Genomic DNA, 13,524 nt, shown 5'->3' on the forward strand with positions numbered 1-13,524 from the left:
TGTAATGGGAAGTACTCTTCAAGAGATACATCATCCCAGTTATGGGCAAAAGACCAGAATTTAGATTGTACAAGCAGATCCTGTAATAAGTCTGGAGTTACCTGGGTTTAGTTCCAAACATGAGACTTTCAAAACCCAGGGCTTCTATTTCTGGACAAGTTAGAGGAACAAGTTCAAATGTTACCGGTAAATAGAGAAAGACAAGTATTTTGAGTGAACCTTTCATCAAACTCATACAGGGTAATCTTTTCTCTTTGATAGCTTCGTAGACAGGTTCACCCATTTGGATGCAGCCAATTCAAATAACTTAAAACTGAACTAAATCAGGCCCATTTTGCTAGTCCCTGAAATGTGCTTTTAACAATTATTCTTTTTCCAACTCCCAAATGCACCCTGTACTCCTTCTCCCTCATAAATCACTCTGCACTACAATTCCTTTACACAGAGCTTCAGGCCCATCCCATGCAAGCTTCTTTTTTTTTTTTATTTTCACTCAAAGCCAGAACTTACAAACAGGTCTCTCGCACCCTGGTTTGTAATCCCTTCCTCAATTTACACAACTGTCAGAGCGACAGAGGCCAGTGTGGTAGGAGGCAGCCGTGGTAGGTATATTGATAAAAGATGTCAGCGTCCTAGCTCCAACTGTGACACCTCTTTTCAATAGATAAACTTCTCACCACACTGAAACGTTCATTACGCCATTCAGAAGTAGAGGTCTAGTGTGACAATTTGCTGTAAAGTGCCTCAGTGATTATAAAGAGAAAATCAGTCACTTATTCTGCTGGGATTGTTCATAAGACTGACAGACATGCTCAGTAAGGAGCGGAGAGCTTGCACCTGGTCAGGAAACTGCAAGATGAGACAACGGTTCCTCTGTTGCTAATAATTATGCCTTGGGTTTAATCATCAACTTCATGCCTGACAAAATGGAAGCCAGAGACTGGGAAATGATGAAGCAATAGGTATTTAAATCATGGAACATTTTTCTTTCAATTAGTATGGTGATGAGGCGCTCCATTTGTTAGGGATTCTAGCTGATGCAGACAGTATTTTAAATTAAGGGTAGCTGAAATGACGGCAGCAGAGTTGGGAGGAGTGACACACCACAATGAATATGTCAGTTCTCTATAGGCTGGAGATAGACTTTTGATGGTTTGAATCATAGCTCAGAAAGCTGAGATTGAATAAGAGAAAGTAATTTACTGCCTAACCCATATTCATAATAGTTTCTCCTCCTTTTAGCAAAAGCAAGGAGTAGACTTAAGAAAAGACAGACAGCATGGAAGAAGGGAAACGATGACTCTGGTCTGTAAATTCCATTTGCATATCATTAATCAATTTAGGCAGCTGGACAGTCTGGACCTATTACTTTGAATACTGTGTTAGCCAGCCCACTTTATACTCATCTAATTGCTCCATTGTATAGAGAATGTACCAGGAAATGATAACATCGCTACTCTGGCTTTGAAGCTGGCAACTCTAGAATTCTTCTTTTTTCCAACAAATTTCACAATAACACTCAATCACATCTCTCCCTGGGAGTCTGCTTCTTGATGTCGTATTTTGAATTAAAATTAAAATTAAAATCATAAACGCTTTTCCATTTTTTCCATCTCTCCTTTCCCAGCATTTGCAAAACCCCTCCATGCTAAGAATCACGAATTTTCATTAATTTGTATAACGGCATGTGAAATTGCTGCAAGGAGGTCTTCTTTGCCCACCCTGTTGTGAATGTTAATGGTGGAATAGGTGTTTCCCAACAATCCGGGAAAAACTTGAGAGATAGGTTCTATCTAGACAGCCATGTTTGTTGCCACACAGTGACAACAGAAAAGAGCTTAATTAACTGAACAACTAGAAGATAGCTATTCATCTCAAGGCAGAAGATAAATAAGAAGACAAGAATAACTCTTGCTGGATGGAGATAAAAGACCCCCATTGCAGTTACCTCTTAATTAGCCGTACATGTATGATACACTCTGTGGAATTTCCTGGGGCAAATTTTTAATTGCAAACCATGTTCTTGCTAGCCAAGTGGGCATATAGGCACTCCCTCCTATAATATATTTATTGCTGTGGGCTCTAAGAATGCTGAAGAGTAATGTGAATATTGGTCCAAGAATCTGGTGGTTGTATATTATATATATATATATATATATATCTCTGTTCTCATTCCCATAGGACATATAAAGAGCGTGGGATGTGCAAAGAGCTGGCCTTCAGAAGACTAAGTTTCTGCCATAACTAGCCATGTGATCTTGGGCACACCTCTTGGGGCTTCAGTTTTTTCATGAGTTAAATTTAAAAAATGAATCACTAAAGTTCCTTCTAGTTCTAACATTACATGATTTCATGCCTTTTTTTTTTTTTTTTTTGGACAGATAGAGATCACAAGTAGGGAGAGAGGTAGGCAGAGAGAGAGAGAGGAGGAAGCAGGCTCCCCGCCAAGCAGAGAGCCCGATGCGGGGCTCGATCCCAGGACCCTGGGATCATGACCTGAACCGAAGGCAGAGGCTTTAACCCACTGAGCCACCCAGGCGCCCCTCATGCCTTTTTTTAAAGTTAATTTGTATTAAGTTCATGATGGTTTGGATGCCATCCCATTTGCCTCATAGGCATTCTCTTGTTTGCTCCTCCCAACAGCCTTTAGAAACAGGGACTATTATCCACCGCATTCATTATTCACCCCACTTACCGAGGAGGACACTGAGGCCTAGAGACATAAAGTTAACAAACTACAGCCATGGAATCAAATATTATTTTTATGAAAAAAAGTCCCTTATTATTTTAAAATCAATCAGTACAGAAAAGCACAAATAAGAATACAAAAGTAATCTTTACCACTTATAAAAATTATTAATATCAGATGAACATTATTCCAGATGCCTCCCAGTATATATATGTACCTACATGGAGCTGGATAGACAAAAGACAGAAAACATGGTGCTGAAGTAAAGTATATTTTATATATATATATATATATGTATATATATGTGTGTGTGTGTGTGTTTTATATATAAAGTATATTATATATATGAGGTAAAGTATATTACATTATATTTTATTTGATTCTAATAATGAAAAAAAATGAAACCAAAGAAACTACTGGTCTTTAAGTATGTCTTCTGCCAGAGATATTATTTTCTAAAGAAACTCCGTAAGAGCCTCTTCATTTTTTTAAATCTTAATTTTTTTTCAGTGTTCCAAAATTCATTGTTTATGCACCACATCTTTAGAAAGAAAGAAATATTGTGAAAGACAGTGAGAGATGAGTTTCACCTACACATGTTTACTTCAGATTCCAGTTTCAGACAGTAGTAACTAATTGTCTGCCACGAAAGGTGAGGAAAGTAGCACTTAATCCCATATTCTAATTTTCATTTGTTCTTGTCTTTTTTTAAGCACCATCAAGATTTTTAACCTTCTCATTCTATTCTTATACATAATCCCTGGGATTTCAGAATAACTCTATAACTCCAGGATTTGCAGTTTGGGTTCTAAGTTCAAGTAAATTTATTGTTCATTTTTCTTTTTGCCATGTAGCTTATCCATTCCTGAGCACTTCTGTTCTGAGCCATGTCTTGGTTGGTTGGAATCTACTGTCAAGTAGATTTTTCAGGAAGGACTCAGAAATGCTGAATTCTCCAAATTCTTGAGTGCTTAGGAATTTCTGCCTGATGCCTCTGCATATAGCAAACACTTGGCTAAATGTAGGATTCTTGGGTCAGATAATTTTTCCTCAGAATTTTGTAGACATTGTTTCCTTGTCTCCTGAGAGTGCGATTATGGGAAAGTCTGAGGCCAACACAAGTTTTCCCCTGTGGGTGACACTTTTTTCAGGCTTGTTGCCTAAATTTTTCTTCTTATATTTTTACTATAACAACTCAACACAATACACCTCCATGCTGAATAATCTGCACCCCTTTGTCTTAGGGAAAAAGAAGGAAATTATTTTATTCTGCAGATCCAGTTCTTTGTACATTTCAAGAATCTTTTTTTATTGTAGACATTGCTGCTATAAACATTCGGGTACACGTGCCCCTTCGGATCACTATGTTAGTATCTTTAGGGTAAATACCCAGTAGTGCAATTGCTGGGTCATAGGGTAGTTCTATTTTCAACATTTTGAGGAACCTCCATGCTGTTTTCCAGAGTGGTTGCACCAGCTTGCATTCCCACCAACAGTGGAGGAGGGTTCCCCTTTCTCCACATCCTCTCCAGCATCTGTCATTTCCTGACTTGTTAATTTTAGCCATTCTGACTGGTGTGAGGTGATATCTCATTGTGGTTTTGATTTGTATTTCCCTGATGCCGAGTGACGTGGAGCACTTTTTCATGTGTCTGTTGGCCATCTGGATGTCTTCTTTGCAGAAATGTCTGTTCATGTCCTCTGCCCATTTCTTGATTGGATTGTTTGTTCTTTGGATGTTGAGTTTGCTAAGTTCCTTATAGCCAGACTATGGAAAGAACCTAGATGTCCATCAACAGATGAATGGATCAAGAAGATGTGGTATATATACACAATGGAATACTATGCAGCCATCAAAAGAAATGAAATCTTGCCATTTGCGACGACGTGGATGGAACTAGAGCGTATCATGCTTAGTGAAATAAGTCAATCGGAGAAAGACAACTATCATATGATCTCCCTGATATGAGGACATGGAGAAGCAACATGGGGGGGGAGGGGGATAGGAGAAGAACAAATGAAACAAGATGGGATTGGGAGGGAGACAAACCATAAATGACTCTTAATCTCACAAAACAAACTGGGGGTTGCTGGGGGGAGGTGGGATTGGGAGAGGGGGAGCGGGCTATGGACATTGGGGAGGGGAGGCGAACCATAAGAGACTATGGACTCTGAAAAACAACCTGAGGGTTTTGAAGGGTCAGGGGTGGGAGGTTGGGGGAACAGGTGGTGGGTGATGGGGAGGGCACGTTTTGCATGGAGCACTGGGTGTTGTGCAAAAAGAATGAATACTGTTACGCTGAAAAAATTAATAAAAGGGGGAAAAAAAAAAAAAAAAAAAAAAAAAAGAATCTTTTTTTAAAAAATCAGATCAAATCCTAAAAAACACATGCATGAGACAGGTAAGAATATGCCTCCAAAACATTCAGAGGGTAACAGATAGGTTCTTCACAAAATAAAAGCCTATCACCTTCTAACTAGAAAACCATTTCACTTTGTCTAAAACTAAATATTTTTCAGTGGTTTCCCTGATACTTAGCACTGTCCGGCACACAGTGGACATTCTAAAAAAATTTGGTGAGCCAGCATACAAAGATGACTACCACGGAGAGGGCAAAATAGAGACTAGGCCTGAGAAACAGATACTGGAAGGGCAGGTGAAAAGACTTCGGAGCTCCCAGCATTAGTGACTCCAGCCAGCACCACTTGGAGCAGGAGAACTGTCCCACTCAGCCCAACCAATGCACAGAACCATGAGAAATAAAAAATTGATGTTGTTTTATGCTCCTAATTTGGGGCAGGGGGGTTATATGCTCAAAATAACTAGAATCCTGACACTCTTTTACCTCCCATGTCAGAGTAATAAATATGACCGCATGTTTCAAGATTTCGCTAATGGATCTACTCTTTGTCAGTTCTGTGTTCTTACTCTGCCCACTACAGCCCTATTTCCTCTTCTCCTTCCTGAAATTCCGTAGTACTTTGCATTATAAATCATGTGCTTACTTCTCCCAAAGCTCTGGGCACCTGGGGGACAAGACCCTGGTCTAATTCATCTTTGCCTGTGCTTGGCACAGTATCTGGCACCTTGAGACACTCGGTCGTTGTTTGCTGAACCAATGAACCAATGAAATGACTGAGAACATTTAACGGATGATAACTTCAGGCCCTCTGGTTCCAAAAATACCCATGTAAGTTAGCAATGCACAGGAAAGTCAACATAAGCAATCTCTATACCACACTAAAGTCGAGCAATGAAAGATGGCAGACTCCACAGGAGACTCGAGGCATCCAGAGATTACATCCCTCACTTGAAGGCACTGCTTGAATCAAAACAAATCTGTTAGCCACCATGCACAAAGTGCAATCTGTGAAAACATGTAAGATTCAGGGAGTCAGGCTTAGCCATTAGCCCAACTTCCTCGCTCACATGACCTGGGCTGGACATGAGGGTGAGCACACCTACAATACTGAAGCAGCCAATATGCATCAAAGGCACCATTCCTTCATTTTACAGAAGAGGCAGTTTAGGCCAGAGAGGCCAATTAGCTAAATCACACACCTGAAACGAGAGAGAGAGGCAGGATTCAAATGCAGGCCTGTCTGACATGCAGCCCAAGCACAGTTTTTTGTTTGTTTGTTTGTTTTTTAAAGATTTAATTTATTTATTTGACAGACAGAGATCACAAGTAGGCAGAGAGGCAGGCAGAGAGAGAGGAGGAAGCAGGCTCCCCGCTGAGCAGAGAGCCAGATGTGGGGCTCGATCCCAGGACCCTGGGATCATGACCTGAACCGAAGGCAGAGGCTTTAACCCACTGAGCCACCCAGGCGCCCCCCAAGCACAGTTTTATCTGGTTAGGGCAAAGCACAGAAGCAGGGAGAGGACTGGAACACCTTCCAATCACAGAGCCAGGCAAGTGATGATGAAGACTATGTCTTTTGGCAAAGTGCCTTACAAGTAACAGCAAAGTCCTGTTTGCCATGGTTTACCACACACCATCTTCCACCTCAGCACCGCAGGCCTTCTTGATGTCTGGGCACATCCAGTCCCTCTTTCCTTTCCATTTACCTTCCACACCACCTCCAGCATTCTCTTCCTAAACACAAGTCTGAGCTGGTTACCTCCTACTTTAAATCCACAGCATAATGCCCAGTTTCCTTTACTTGGCAGACCATGTCCTCCCCAACCCAACTCCAACATTCTCCTCTTGTGTTATCTCCCGTCATTCTTCAGCATGCGTGACCAGATTACTCATCATCTCCCGCAGAGCTGTGAGTTATTTTCAGTTTTCCGTGCCTTTAGACGTGCTGCTGCCTCTTCCCAGATGGCTCTTTTCTCCCCAGAAAACGTCCTTGCAGACTCTGCTCAAAGCTCACCTCCTCCCCAAGGCCCTCTCCCCCTCCCCAGCAGTCTTGCACACTTCGGCACTCACACACTCTTAAACCACTCAATTACCATTTATACATTTTTACATATCTCTCCCCAAAACTCAAAGTCATATTTGTATCTTGCTCATTCCTGTCCTCACCCCTAGCACCATCCCTGATAGTCACGAGGCCCTCCATGGAGGTTTACTGGATGCCAAAGTACACTTTTTTTTCCCATCCATATCCCTGGCTTGTTGGAGGAATACAGTGTCCACAAATCTCAGTGCTTTTCTTTTCTTTATTGTGGAGGACATGGTGGGTTTGAGTTCTTAGTAATAACCTTTCTTAAAAAACCTTCATTTCTTCAGAAAGAGATATTTCAGATCCCAAGGCTATTCCCTACAGCAGATGTCTAACATGCCATTGTGCTGCGGGTATGTGCAAAAGCTGGAATGGATTAGATCCAATTGATTTTCCGGGATAGGTTCCACCATGTGGTCCAGACTTCCTGTTTCTCCCATTTGTTCTCATGACAGCTCCAGCGGGAAGCAGCCTTGTGCCTTCGGGCTTCCTATACTGTTTCCATCTCCGTCTGCAAGGCTATGCCTGCCCAATAGAGCGCACAGCAGTAGTTTAAGGAACTTAGAGGCTTACAGAGCCTTCCATTTTTCTCTTGCTCTGAAAGGTGCATTCAATTAATTATATCATAAAATTCAAAGCTTCAAACACACTCAGAACTCGGTAATGAGGTACATGATACACTGCTGTTGTACTGCCTGTTTCCAAAGAGATTTCAGTGCCTTTACTTTTAACGGATTACTGTTTTGTCACATTACCAGCCTTGGATATGTTTGAGGATCACCAAATAAATGCTTAATGGCATAAAGTCAGACATTCCCGTTATGACACCACAGCCCCACCAGCAGGTGCAGCCGCGCTCACAGAGGATGCTTCCTAAAGCCTACATTGCCCCGTGATGAGGACAATTACAAACAGCAGTGCAGGGAGTGGCCAAGAGAATTCCTGATGGACAGACCTCTTTAGCCACAGAAGAGGTAAGCACAAAGTGCGGACTGTAAAGGCTTAACGCTGAAAGAGCAGAGCCTTCCAAAAACATGTTTATTCATTTGCTCTCTGGTATCTTCTGGGCATGTGCTAAGTTACAGAGCAAGGACTGTCAACAAATCAGGATAAGCCATCAGGGAAACGATAATGAAAAGACAATTAAAATTCAAAAGGATAATTTCTACTAGACATCCAATATTAGCTTTCCATGCAAAGTGAGGTAAAATGATTCTTTTAAATAAGTTATTATTACAATCCACCCTCTCCCAAGTCAATAAGCTCATTCCCAAAGACACTGCGTGGTTAATCACTCATAGTATTTTCATATTGCTGCTAACATCATAACTTACTCTGCTAATATTAAATTATTTGACAACATGAACTGGAGTTTATTTACTCTGAATTAGCTCTATAGATAATGAAAGTAAAGGCCAGTGAGACAACCAAACCCCTGACCACTCAAAGGAACTGTCTTATTAGGTTAACAATCACATAAATTAGCATTCTTAGGATATAGCCACATTAGCTTTCAGCTGGTGGTAGGACAGTACTGTGTAGAAAAAGCAAAGGCTTTAGAGGAAGACTTGGATGTAAACCCCAATATATGGCTCTATGGGAGGTCATTGAAAGCATTATGACTCAGTTTCCTCATACATAAAAGAAGCAAGGGTTTAGTAGCTACCTTCTAAGGTCATTGTGAGGAAATTTATGCAAAGTACATAGACCAAGGTTTGGGCTTAATAGATGGAATAAGCATTTAATAAATAGAATATCTGATTATCATAAGAAGAAGCAGAAAATAAGTAAGAAAAAAATAAATAGAAAGTATAAAATAAATAAGTAGGGGAAAATTCCAAATATATCATTAATCAAGAATGAAATGAGTTCCACATCCAGCTAAGATGGGAGTAACAGGGACCAAATTTACCTTCCCATCTGAAACAACCAAAACATTGGACAAAATAAAGGAAACCCTTGTTTTTACAAACTGGATATCTGGTAATGAAAGAAAGCACTCCCTGAGAGATGATGGAAAACAAATCAGGCATATGATTTCCCCACCATACTGCCTTCAGAGTTTCCAGGCAGTGGCACAGACAAGGAAATGCCAGCAAAGCCTGATAGACTCCCTGAATTTAGAGGGAGAACTTGGGAGAGGGGATAAATAAAGGCAGCTAGAGTTCGTGAATAGAGTATTAGAGAGGAGAGGGCTGGGTAGGGATCTGCAAGGGCCTCCTTGAGTATTTAGCTGAACGTGGATCAGTGAGTGCATATGAGGAAACTAGGGGGATAAAACCACCCTAAAGGATTAAAACAGTCCTCTGGGTTCACATCAAGCCAGGAATAATGCTTGCTGTCACCAGTCAAACTGGAAAACCTCATAATTCACAGGGCACTGGATAGAGTACTCAAAAGGGTCATGCCACATTGTGGACAAAATCAGTCCTAGACTAAATGCTGACCCATTCAGAAATCTTAAAAACAAGGGATGCATGGGTGGCTCAATTGGTTAAGCCTTTGCCTTCAGCTGGGGCTATGATCCCAGGGTCTTGAGACTGAGTCCCACATCAGGCTCCTTGCTCAGGAGGGTGCTTGCTTCTCCCTCTGCCTGCTGCTTCCCCTGCTTGTGCTCTCTCTCTGACAAATAAATAAACAAAGTTTTAAAAAAAATCTTAAAAACAAGACTTAAGATGATCAAGCTGTTTCTAAGTAACTAAACTGCATGCTGGAACAAAGTTTAATAATATTTATAGGAATGCAAAAACATATAGGACCCAAGAGGTAAAATTCAGAGCATCTCACATCTAAACAAAAATGACCAGACATGAGATGAAGAAAGAAAATATAACCTATAATATGGAGAAAATCCTATCAAACTAGACTGAGAACTTACACAGATGTTAGACAGCAGACAATGATAGCAAACCAGTCATTATAACTATACTCAATATGTTAAAAATACCAGAGATATGGAAAATATAAGAAAAGCCCAAATGAAACTTCTAGGGATGAAAATCACAATATCTGAGATGAAAAATATGCTGGTTTAGATTAACCAAAAATTAAATCTTTCAAAAGAAAAGATTAGTGAACTTGAAGACATAACAGTAGAAACTATTCAAAATAAAATTTGGGAAAAAGATTTTTAAGAAATGAGAAGATCCTGGGGCACCTGGGTGGCTCAATGGGTTAAAGCCTCTGCCTTCGGCTCAGGTCGTGATCCCGGGGTCCTGGGATCGAGCCCCACATCGGGCTCTCTGATCAGTGGGGCGCCTGCTTCTCCCTCTCTCTCTGCCTGCCTCTCTGCCTACTTGTGATCTCTGTCAGATAAATAAAATAAAATCTTAAAAAAAAAGAAACAATATAAATAATAAAAATTGTCAATATCTAAGTCTGTAGTCAGCAAGAACATCTTTTAAAAAGTGAAGGCAAAATGAAGACTTATTCAAAGATATAAAGTATGAAAGAATTCATCTTCAGCAGACCCGCCCTACAAAAAATGTTAAAATGGTCCTTTAGACAGACGAAAATATAGATCTACATAAAGGAATGAAGAGCATTAAAAATGATTACTACATTAGTTAATATGTACTTTTTCTTATCATTTAAAATTCCTTAAAAGATAATTGATTATTTAAACAAAACTAATTACAATGTATTGTGAAGTTTATATCGTATGTAAAAGTAAAGTACACAACAACAGGCAAAAGCTAGAGAGGGAGAAAAAAGTATACCATTGTAAAGTTCTTACACTCTACAAGCAATTTTCTATCATTCAAAGGTTAACTGTGACAACTTAATGATGCATAGCATGAACCCTAAAGCAACCAAAAAGTTATAACTAATAAACCAACAAAAGAGATAAAAGGGAATCAATAATAAATACTCAATCCAAAAAAAAAAAAAAAACAAACTATTAAGAACAACATTAAATGTAAATGGTTGGAATACCTCAATTAAAAACAGATTTCCAAACTAGATAGCAAAGCAAGACTGTACTCTATGCTGCCGCAAGAAGTATATCCTCTAAAGACACAATGGGTTTAAAGTAAAAGGATAGAAAAGTGTGCTATACTAATACTTTTAATAAAAAAATCTGGAGTAACTATTTTTAGTTTTTTTCTAACTAAAAATTTTTCAAAAATCTGGAGTAACTATTAATAACAGATAAAGTATATTTCAGAGCAAAGAATATACAAGGTAGGTCATTTCAGTATCATAAAGAGGTCACAGGACTTAATAATCCTTAACACTTATGCATCTAATAATGGAGCTTTAAAACTGAAAGAACTACAATGAGAAAAAAAATCCACAATTATGGCTAGAGATTTCAATACTTCAATGACATTTATAGAACACTCCACCCTACAACAACATAATACACATTCTCTTCCAGCATACAAGAACATTAGCAAAATAGACTATAAAACAACCACTAATAAATTTTTTTGAAGATTAAAGTCATATAAATATGTCTTCTAACCAAATGGAATTAAATTAGAACTTAACAGCAGTAAATATCAATCAGTTAAAATACAAACACTATCATATTTGGTATGTGTGTGTAGACATACAGACACAGATATGGCTATGCACCTTTAACAAATGACAGATCTAAAAGAGAAAGATGCAGAAAAGTTGAAAATAAAAAAAAATGAAAGGCATAGCTACTTGCATAAGTAATAAGGATGCTTTAAAGTAAAAATCCTTACTAGGATAAATAAAGTCTCTACATAATGAAAACATTTTAATTCACCAAGAAGATAAGACAGCTATAAACTTCATGCAAACAAAGAGAAAATATAAAAAAACCTCCTGGAACTAATAAACAATTATAGCAAAACTTTAAAACATGGGCGCCTGGGTAGCTCAGTGGTTTAAGCTGCTGCCTTGGGCTCAGGTCATGATCTCAGGGTCCTGGGATTGAGTCGCACATCCGGCTCTCTGCTCAGCAGGGAGCCTGCTTCCCTCTCACTCTCTCTGTCTGCCTCTATGCCTACTTATGATCTCTCTCTCTCAAATAAATAAATAAAATCTTTAAAAAAAACTTTAAAACACAAGGTTAGTATTCAAATGTTAATTTGCTTTCTTATATACCAGGAATAAATAATTGGAATTTAAAGTTAAAAAACGCAATGCCCAATAGCAACTAATCTTTCTTGACATGCTTCTTGAGGCAAGTGAAACAAAAGCAAAAATAAACTATTGGGACTTGATCAACATAGGCTTCTGCACAACAAAGGAAACAATAAAACTAAAAGACAATCTATGGAATAGGAGAAGATATTTGCAAATGACATGTCTGATAAAGGGTTAGTATCCAAAAATATAAAGAATTTACAAAGCTCAACACCCAAATAATGAATAATCCAATTAAAAATAGGCAGAAAGACAAACCATAAGAGACTCTTAATCTCACAAAGCAAACTGAGAGTTGCTGGAGGGAGGGGGTTAGGGAGAGGGTGGTGGGGTTATGGACATTGGGGAAGGCGTGTGCTATGGTGAGTGCTGCGAAATGGGTAAACCTGGCGATTCACAGACCTGTACCCGTGGGGCTAATAATACATTATATGGTAATTTAAAAATTTAAAAAATGGGCAGAAGACATGAATAGACATTTTTCCAAAGAAAACATACAAATAAATGGCTAACAGACACATGAAAAGATGCTCAACATGGTTGTTTATCAGGTAAATACAAATCAAAACTATAATTAGAAATCACTTCACACCTGTCAGAATAGCCAACAACATCAACACAAGAAATCAACAACACAAGAAACAACAGGTGTTGGCAAGATGTGGCGAAAAGGGAACCCTTTTGCACTGTTGGTGGGAATGCAAACTAGTGCGGGCACTCTGGAAAACAGTATATGGAGGTTCTATAATAAGTTAAAAATAGTACTACCCTACAATCCAACAATTTTACTACTAGGTATTTACCCAAAGAATATAAAAATACTAATTCAAAGAGATACATGCACCCTGATATAGATAGCAGCATTATCCACAATAGCCAAATTGAAGAAACAGCCCAAATATCCACTGACTGCTGAATGGATGAAGGTATCGTGTGTGTGTGTGTGTACACATATATATGTACAATGGAATATTACTCAGCCATAAAAAGGAATGAAATCTTGCCATTTGCAATGACATGGATGGAGACACTATTATGCTAAGTGAAATGTTAGTCAGAGAAAGATAAATACCATATGATTTCACTCATATATAGAATTTAAGAAACAAAACAGATGAGCAAATGGAAAACAGAGAGAGGAAAGTAAACCAAGAAACAGACTCTTTTTTAAAAAAGACTTTATTTATTTATTTGAGAGAGAGAGAGAGAGAGATCAAGCACAAGAAAGCAGGGGGGCAGAGGGAGAGGAAGAAGCAGGCTCC

This window comes from Meles meles, chromosome 10 (genome assembly GCF_922984935.1).
Source record: "Meles meles chromosome 10, mMelMel3.1 paternal haplotype, whole genome shotgun sequence".
NCBI lineage: Eukaryota > Metazoa > Chordata > Mammalia > Carnivora > Mustelidae > Meles > Meles meles.